We start from the raw sequence: 9,953 nt of genomic DNA on the forward strand, positions 1-9,953 counted from the left end.
CCTGGCCAGGGCCCAGTGCATCCCTTCTCCTGGTCACGTATGTATTATCACAGGATGCCTGTGCACATTCTGGCTGGATAAAATGTTTGTAGGAAGTTTATCCTCAGCATGGCTGTGTTAGACAAGTCTTCCTTGGGGGCCAGCAAGAGGATTCAGAACCCAGGTCACATGGACAACAGCTCTGGCCACATGCTACCCCATCTCTGTCCTTCAGACATTCCCAAATGACCCTGGGCCACTCACCCTGGAGTCAAAGCAATGAGCCGGAGCAGGGGTTGGCCGAGCGTGGATCCCATGCCTGCTCCAGGAGGAGACGCTGGTGTTGGAACAGCTCTTGTGCGAAGATGACTCTCAGAGGGGAATTCCCCCACCCAGCCCCCACTGAAAGGGAAAAAGGGGTGCTGATAAGAAGGCAGAAGGCTAAGTGCTGGAGAGCCAGAAATACAGCCAATGTCAGCTCTCCAGAGGGAATGAGGCGCTGTCATCTTTGTGATTTCTCTGTTGCACTTACAACAATTTTACAGAGATTTCTTTTTTTTACAGAAAGAAAGAAAGAAAGAAAGAAAGAAAGAAAGAAAGAAAAGAAAGAAAGAAAGAGAAAGAAAGAAAGAAAGAAAGAAAGAAAGAAAGAAAGAAAGAAAGAAAGAAAGAAAATTGTATCCTGTTCCACCAGATGTTACTGGTGTCCTCCCACCTTGGACCACCCTGGAGGTCACTTGCAAGCAGCTCCCTCTTACACCAACAACTGCCTTCAGCCCTCTGGATCAGTTTCCTAGGTTTGTTGTAACAATGGACCAGAAATAGTGGCTTAAAAAACAGAAACTAAGTTCTGGAACTCAGAAGTCCCAAATCAAGTTGTTGGCAATGTTAGTTCTTTCTGGACACTCTGAGGGAGAACTCGTCCCATGCCTCTCTCCTGGCCTCTGGTGGTTTCCAAAAATCCTTGGCATGTCTCGGCTTATGGCCATGTCATTCCAATCTCTGCCTCTGTCATCACGTGGCTTTCTTCTCCGCACATGTCTCTGTGTGTTACTTCTTCTTCTCAGGAGGGCAATCATTGGATTTAGGGTTTACCTGAAATCTGGGATGATCTCATCTCGAGATCCTTAATTACATCCTAAAAGATCCTTTTTCCAAATGAGGTCTTCACAGGTTTTGGGGTTGGGGGACGTGGACATTCAGGCCATGGTCCTCAGCCTGTGTGGGTAGAAGTTCATATGTTAAAATCCTAACCCCCAATGGGATGGCATTTGGAGGTGAGAATTTGGGGTGTAATTAGGTCATGAGAGTAGAGCCCTCTTTAATGGGATTAGTACCCTTATGAAAGAAACCCCTGAGACCTCTCTCTTTTATACCAACAGCTCCCCTCTGCACCAACAACTGCCTTCGGCTCTGACTATATTAGTCCAAGTGGAGACAGAGCAGGGAGTCGCTGTCTGCAATCTGGAAGAGGGTCTCACCAGGACCGGATCATGCTGGCACCCTGATCTTGGACTTCTAACCTCCTGTTGTAAGCCACCCAGCTTATGGCAATTTGTTATATCAACCTAAATGACTAAGAGCAGAGGCTAGTCAGAAATGCTGTAAAATTAATGCCTCCCAGTGGCCCTCAAACAATATGGGACAGGTGTTGAGGGATAGATGTTCCTTACTTCTTAGTGGGACAGTTCTGAGGGGTCTACTACATAGTCCTTCAGAGTGTCCTGACAGGATTGAGCCCTCATTCCTAAGGGAGGGGAATGTACTTGGGGCACATTGACTCTAAGATGGTCCCTAAAGGTGTCTGCCTCCTAGTATTCACATCTCATGCAATCCCCTTCCCTGTAGGGTGGTTGGTTATACTGCCTTCTAACCAACAGGCTGGGGCAAAGGTGATGGAATGTCAGTTCTGTGGTTATGCTACCTAGATGGGCTTCACTAGTGGGCTCTCTTCACTAGTGGGCTCTCTCTTGGTGGCTTTGATGAAACAGTCACTACGATGGGGACAGCCATGTGGCAAGGAACTGAGGACAATGCTAGTCAACAACCAGGAGGGAACCGAAGTCCTCAGTCTAACAGCCTGCAAAGAACTGAATCTGGCCAGCAACTACATGATCTTGGAAGTGGATCCTCAGCCAATCAAACCTTTGGTTGCAACTATAGTGCAACATCTTTGTAGACCCTGATGCAGAGGGCCCACCCAAGATATTCCTGGATTTGTGACCCTCAGAAACTGTTAGATAATAAATTGTGTTTTATTTTTGTCATTGTTTATTTATTTTATTTTAGAGGAGGTGGCAAAGGGAGAGAGAGGGAGAATCCTAAGCAGACTCTGCATTGAGCAAGGAGCCCAATGCGGGGCTTGATCCTGCGACCCTGAGATCATGAGCTGAGCTGAAACTAAGAGTCAGATGCTTAACCGACTGAGCCACCCAGGTGCCCCTAAAGTGTGCTATTTTATTTTATTTTTTTTTAAAATTTTTTATTTATTTATGATAGTCACAGAGAGAGAGAGAGAGAGAGAGAGAGAGAGGCAGAGACATAGGCAGAGGGAGAAGCAGGCTCCATGCACCGGGAGCCTGATGTGGGATTCGATCCAGAGTCTCCAGGATCGCACCCTGGGCCAAAGGCAGGCGCCAAACCGCTGCGCCACCCAGGGATCCCTTATTTTTTTATTATTATTTTTTAATAGTTTTTTTTAAGATTTTATTTATTTATTCATGAGGGACACAGAGACAGAGAGAGAGCCAGAGACACAGACAGAGGGAGAAGCAGGCTCCATGCAGGGAGACTGATGTGGCACTCGACCCCAGGACTCCAGGATCATGCCCTGGGCTGAAGGTGGCGCTAAACCGCTGAGCCACTGGGGCTGCCCTAAGTGTGCTATTTTAAATCGCTAGTTTCGGGTAACTGTTATACAGCAATAGCTAACCAATACCATGCTCATCATCACAACTTTTATTGACTTCACTTCTGTATCTTGCTTCTCCACTCCTTTACCCTGCTAGTTACTCCCCAGTAAACTACTTGCACTGAGATACTTATCTCCACGGCTGCTCTTGAGGAGATCCAGACTAAGACACCTGTCATTAGGATTATGGGCCATCTACTTTTGTTTATAGAAAACGCAGTGCATGTTGGAAAATGTCAAAGAACAGAAAGTGTCCTAAAGGTTTTACTAGTGTTCAGTTAGGTGGATTCGCACCGAGCATCCATCCCAATGTCCTTCTGAGATATCTGTAATGCAGAGGCTGGACAGCAAAACATGGCACCTCAAAGTATCCCTTGCATCTAGAATGCTGGAGGTGAATTGCGTCCAACCAACTGGAAGCACACTAAGTTTGGAAGGTGTTGTGAGCTGGAGGCCAGCTTTTCAGTGCTTCAGCTTACTACTACTATATTACTAATAAGGATGATTGGTGAGACCTTGGTTTTCCATTTTTATTTTCTAGCAGAATTCTGATACCCAGGGCCTAGCTTTGGGAGTTTCAAGGGAAGTTTTGGTCCAGCTTCCAGTCTCAGAATCATGACCCTAGGACTGTGGCTTTGCAGTTAACATTTTGGGAAGTGGCCTCCAGTAGATACCCTTCTGTGTTAATTAAGGTAACAGAAGTTGCTATTACAGCTGGGTTTTAGGGCATCAGAAGGATGAATTTTGCTCATGTGAAGTCAGCAGAGTGTTTGGCAAATGGTTTCCCCTGTGGTTCTGAGACATCCAAGATGCCGAGGTCAAGATAAAATTAACCATGTGAGAGATTTGTTAGGGATGGTGATGGTGTGGGGAATTGAGGATGAAGCCAGGAGGCTGGGAGAGCCATGGGCAATGTGTAGCAGGAAGAGGGTGAAGCGGGGGCGGGGGGGGGGGGTAGGAGGGAAGGTAGAATGGGAGCAAATTAGGTGGCAGGGTAGGTCTGAGAGATCTGGCCAGGACTTTGAGTTCATTTTCCTGTCCCAGAAGAGTCCTGTATCTCCCAGGACCTGGCCTGCCTTAGTGTCCCTATTCCACTCAGTAACTGGTAGGGAGCAGCCCATGGGAAGCATGGCCTTGGCAGTGGTAGACTTCAGAATCCAGCTGCAGGGGTCTCGTTTTTTCTCCAAAAAATGCTGAGAGCAGGGTTAATCTTAATCGCTGAGAGGTGGAAGCAACCCATGTGTCCATCAGTGGAGGAATGGATAAACAATATGTGGGGTACACACACAGTGGAATTTAATTCAGTCTTAAAAAGAAATGAGTCGTGACGCCTGCTACAACATGGGTGAACCTTGGCAACATTGTGCTGAGTGAAACAATACGCCAGACAAAGAAAGACAAATACTACATGATCCCACTTCTGTGAGGTCCCCAGAGGAGTGACATTCATAGAGACAGGAAGTAGAACGGTGGGTGCCAGGGGCTGGAGGAAAGGGACAGGGAGTTAGTGTTGAATAGTGATAGAGTCTCAGTTTTGCACAATGAAAAGAGTTCTGAAAATGGACAGTGTTGATAGTTGCACAAGAATGTGAAAGTACTTCATGCCATTGAAACGTACACCTAAAAGAGTTCAGATGGTAAATCTTTTGCATGTGTGTCACAATTTTAAAAGGGGGGATTTTTTTTTTTCTCCTGTAGCTTACCCTGCCTGATTCATGGAATCTTTCGGTTTTACATGCTTCATTCAACTGATGGGTAGGTAACAAAAGCTTCACGTGGCTTCTATGGCAAGATTCTCATCCTCAGAAGCTTGAGGTCATGCATTTCCCCCTTTCCTTGACATTCTAGTGAGTACTGACCTGGCTTTCTTTCCTGGGGAGCTTTCCCTTGCAGCCAGAGGATGTTTTGTCTGGACTATGGCAGCTGGAAATGCCTGGGAATCAAAGTCCCCTTTTAGTAATGCCTGACAGAAGGTGGTGGGTCAATACCCCAGCTCCCTCACCCCTCAGGTGGGCATACTCTCAGGGGCATGTTCTGCACTGGCTCCCAGGCTTCCCCAGAGAGTGATCCCTTCTAGTTACCCACGTGGTAGATCTCTGGCCAATGCATCCTTTCCTGGGTGCCTTCTTTCTCCATCTTACTTCCCTATTCTCCAGTGATGCGTCCTGTGGGCTGCTTCCTAAACACTTGACTTATCATCAAATCCTGGTCTCAGGGTTGACTTCTGGGAGAATTCAAATTAAGATACTCTCAAAATAGACTGAATATGTTAAGTCTATCCAACCTGAACCTGTGTGTGTGTGTGTGTGTGTGTGTGTGAAGACACAATTTGGAAAGGCAACATCTTACAAAGAGTTGGCACTGCCCCAATACAAGACTTTGTCTTGATGTCTCCTGTACACCCAGAACAGAACCCCCAGTAGAGCCATGTGTCCTAGAAATGATTGAGTTGGTTTGTGATCTGAAGTGAGGTGAGAAAACTAAAGAATTGCATTTGCTATCAGCTCAGAATTGCTAACTGTTTCTTTTATATTTTGAAGTGGGTCGAGGAGGCGTTGGCAGCGCCCCATTTCCCCTCTCAGCATGCAGCTGGATAGCACTGCAGACACTTCTGAGTGCAAAGAGCAAACGTACACCCATTATGTGCCCACTGACACCATCCAAGAATTTCCTTTTCTGACCCCACTTGGAAAATGACAAGGCTGTCAATATCTGTAAAAGCCTGAACAATTTCTTTGCTAAACACAACTTCAACTGGAAGAAAACCATAGATTTTCTTCCAGCTCAGGAGCACCTGCCATACTTGGCACCACACCTGGCGTGGCTGCTCTGGGGGATAATGGAGGGCTGCCTGCCCTCCTGAGTCACAGCCTCTCCGTAGGCACACACCATCGTCAGAGACTGCCAGCCTGCTGATAGGAGTCTCATTGCCCCTGTGCCAACCACCGACTTCCACAGAACCCAAGTCTTGAATCACTGCTCCTTCATGGGGGTTGGTCAAGAAATAGAAGCAGAAAACGGATTCTTTTTTATTGTACAGAAGTTGGCTGGCTTTCAAGGCAAATGCTTTTAAGACAAATGCTTGATTGGGCTTTGGGTAGAACTTTCTCATGTTTTTGCTCACTTCCAGAGATCAACCAGGTGTTGGCAGGACTTTGGGACCATCTGAATGAGGGGGACGTCAAAGCCCTGTGGTCACCATTATGGATTTTGTGAAAAACCAGAGAACTTTTTTGGTCAAATCGCCAGGCTGTGAGAGATCAGAGACTAACTCTGTGGAAATTTTTGACTCTAGCAGAAGACTTTTGCAGCCTGGGGTGGAATGATAGCAATCTGCAGATACATAATTAAAATTTACTTTCCTCAGGGGCACCTGAGTGGCTCAGTCTGTTAAGCAGCTGCCTTCAGCTCAGGTCATGATCTCAGGGTTCTGGGATCGAGCCCCACATTGCACTCCATGCTCAGTGGGGAGTCTGCTTCTCCCTCTCCCTCTGCTCCTCTCATCTCCCCCTCCACCTGGCCCCGCTTGTGCTAGTGCTCATACCCTCTCTCAAACAAACAAATAAATAAAATCTTTAAAAATTTACTTCCGGGCAGCCCGGTAGCTCAGCGGTTTAGCGCCGCCTGTAACCCGGGGCGTGATCCTAGAGACCCAGGATTGAGTCCCGGGTCAGGCTCCCGGCATGGAGCCTGCTTCTCCCTCGGCCTGTGTCTCTGCCCCTCTCTCTCTCACTGTGTCTCTCATGAATAAATAAATAAAATCTTAAAAAAAAAAAAAAAAAGAAAAGAAAAGAAATTAGTAAGAAAAGAATGTAGGCTCTTTAAAAAAATAAAAAATTTACTTCCCCCATTAAAAGAGATTTATAAGGTGTTTCTTCTTATTATTTTTTAAAGGTGTTTCTTATTGATACAACTCCAGAGTAGCAGGAAATATTTGACCCCAGCTTTGTGTGCCCATCTCCCAGCTTCTTCAAGCTTACCTGCTATTTGCTTACACTGGTGACCTTCAGAGGGTCACTCATGGGCCCTGGAGCCAACTTGTTCATATAGGAGGGCCAGAAGTGCCTGGGAGTGTATATATCTCACCTTGCACCTGCATCCCAGGTGGCCAATTGCTGTTGGATTTAGGAGGCTGTTATGGACAGAGTGTTTGTGTTCCTGCAAAATTCATGTGTTGAAGCCTTAACCCCAATGTGACAGTATTTGGAGATAGGGCCTTTATGAGGTAGTTAAGATGATAAGGTATTAAAGATGAGACCCAAAAAAAAAAAAAAAAAAAAAGATGAGACCCTGGTCAGATAGGATCGGTGTCCTTATAAGAAGAGAAAGAGAAATTAGAGCTCTCTCTCTTTATGCATGTACAGAGGAAAGGTCATGTGAGCATACTGAGGGAAAGCAGCCATTACAACCCAAGACAGGAACCCTCGATAGACTTCTAACCAGTTGGCACCTTGATCATGGACTTCCAGCCTCTGGAACTGAGAGAAAATACATTTTGGTTGTTTAAGCCTCCCCACCCCGTCTCATTACATGGTACCTTGTTATTGCAGCCCTAACAGATGAATACAGGGTTCCAAAGCTAAGCTCCCTTGCCTGAGGTGTAATTTATGCCCTAGAACTCTCTGCTGGATCAGTCTGAGGTCAGATCTGCACTTGACATTGAATACTTGTGTTGCTCCCTCCCTTTGCCTGTTCTGATCCCCACCCTCCCTTCGTGGTTATCTGGGAGTGCTGCTGCTTCTTCTCCTTCTCCTTTTTTTTTTTTAATTTTTATTTATTTATGATAGTCACAGAGAGAGAGAGAGAGGCCGAGACATAGGCAGAGGGAGAAGCAGGTTCCATGCACCGGGAGCCTGATGTGGGATTCGATCCCGGGTCTCCAGGATCGCGCCCTGGGCCAAAGGCAGGGGCCAAACCGCTGCGCCACCCAGGGATCCCTCCTTCTCCACCTCTTCCTCCTCCTCCCTTTCTCTCCTTTTCCTCCTCCTTTTTCACAGGGAGCAAAGGGAGGGGCAGAGGGAGAAAATTTTTGTTTTTAAAGATTTTATTTATTTATTCATGAGATACAGAGAGAGAAACAGAGACACAGGCAGAGGGAGAACAGGCTCCCAGTGGGGAGCCCGATGTAGGACTCCATCCCAGGACCCTTGGATCACGACCTGAGCCAAAGGCAGACACTCAATCACTGAGCCACCCAGGCATCCCAGAAGAGAGAATCTTAAGCAGGCTCTATGTCCACCTCGGAGCCGAATGTGGGACTCCATCTCAGGACCCTGAGTTCATGACCTGAGCCAAAATCAGGAGTTGGCACTTAACTGACAGTGCCACCCAGGTGCCCTGAGTACTTCTTAATAAATCATTTGCATCTGAATTCTTGTCTCAAGTTCTACTTCTGGGAATATTTGACCTAAGAAATTAAGTGATGCAGAACTTCACCAAAGGTAACCTGAATACTGAGTTGAGGACACAGAAGCTGCTGGGAAATGAATCCCACTTGCAGAGATTTGATAATTTCTATTAGTGGGAGATCCTTGGCTATTAGTCAGATTAAGCAATGTCAGCTGCTACAGTAGGCAATTCCTGAAATCTCAGTGCCTTTACACAACAAAGGTTTATTTCTCACTCACATGCAGTCTGAGGTAGGTTGGGCAGCCCCATCTTCCATCTTATAGCTGTACCAAATGGAATGCATAGTTTCTGAGGTTATTGGGTAGAGGAGAAACACCAGTTCTTAACTGCTTTTGTCTGGAAATGGCATGCATCATTTTTGCTCACAGTTCTTTGGTTGAAACTACTCATCTGACCCTAATCAAAATGCAAGGGATAGGGGCACCCAGGTGGCTGAGTCAGTTAAGCATCTGACTCTTGGTTTTGGCTCAGGTCATGGTCTCAGGGTTGTGAGATTAAGCCCCATGTTGGGCTCTGTGCTCAACATAGAGTCTGCTTGAACTTCTCTCTCCCTCTCTTTCTGCCCCTCCTCCTGCTCTCTCTCTCTCTCTCTAAATTAATAAATAAAATCTTTAAAAAATGCAAGGAGTATTAGGAAATGTAGAGAAGCACACAGGCTTTTTTGGGAATCACAGTTTGTTCTTATAGTGGAGTTGCATCTTATATGATGATTAGGTTCTGAAGACAGTGAGAAAGGCAAGAGCTGCATGTGACCCACATTACCTTTGAAAATCTTTTAGGAAGGCAACATCAACATGATTTGTAGGCTCATATTGTCTTTCAGTACAGAAAATAATAACAGAAAATGTCTTTCTTCTGCATTTGCAGGCAAAAATTAATAAATGCTTCTATGGGATGCCTGGGTAGCTCAGAGGTTGATCATCTGCCTTTGGCTCAAGATGGGATTCCAGATTTCCAGGATCAAGTCCCGCACTGGGCTTCTTGCACAGAGCCTGCCTCTCCTCCCTCTGCCGGTATCCCTGCCTTTCTTTCTGTGTCTCTCATGAATAAGTAAATAAAATCTTTTTAAAAAATTAATAAATGCTTCTAAAGTTTTTGAAATTTTGCTAATTAAACTAAAATTTGAACGTACTTGTGAATTTCAGTGACAAGGCATATGGTTTCTTCTTGAATAAGAAGCTGGACTAAACCCCAAAAACATGAACCATAAAATGTTGACAAGTTAGACTTCATCAAGATTAAGAAATTTTCTTCAACAAAAGAGACCACTGAGAGAACACAAAGTCAAGTCCTGCGCTTGAAGAAGTATCTGCATTGCATATACTTGTCTCAAAGGACTCATATTCAGCATATATAAAGAATTCCTGCAAACTTGTAAGACAGATACATGAATAGCAAAATAGGCAAAAGCCTTGAACAGGCTGGGTGATTCTGCTTCAGGTTGTGTATTATTTGGGTTTAGTTGGTGTCAAGTTGAGGACTGGGTTTACTCTTCTCCAGGGGAAGCAACTCCCTGGGGTATGCTCTTCTCCTGATGAATGAATGGAGTGCAAGAGCTAAATTAAATCATACAGGAATATTTAAAACCTTTGTTCACATCTGCTAACCTCCGTTGGCCAAAGCAAGTCATCTGAACAAGCCTAGTGTCAGTTAA

The 9,953-nt window shown here is 45.6% G+C and overlaps 1 long non-coding RNA gene across 1 annotated transcript; it reads left to right on the forward strand.

Moving 5' to 3' along the window:
• Positions 1–557: 557 nt before the first annotated feature.
• On the forward strand, positions 558–9,202 carry LOC111091211. The gene is made up of 4 exons (XR_005374461.1): positions 558–776; positions 1,362–1,510; positions 4,589–4,645; positions 9,167–9,202. It is a non-coding gene; the product is annotated as an uncharacterized LOC111091211 (long non-coding RNA).
• Positions 9,203–9,953: the final 751 nt, after the last annotated feature.

The sequence above is a fragment of the Canis lupus genome, chromosome 20 (assembly GCF_011100685.1).
Source record: "Canis lupus familiaris isolate Mischka breed German Shepherd chromosome 20, alternate assembly UU_Cfam_GSD_1.0, whole genome shotgun sequence".
Classification (NCBI taxonomy): domain Eukaryota; kingdom Metazoa; phylum Chordata; class Mammalia; order Carnivora; family Canidae; genus Canis; species Canis lupus.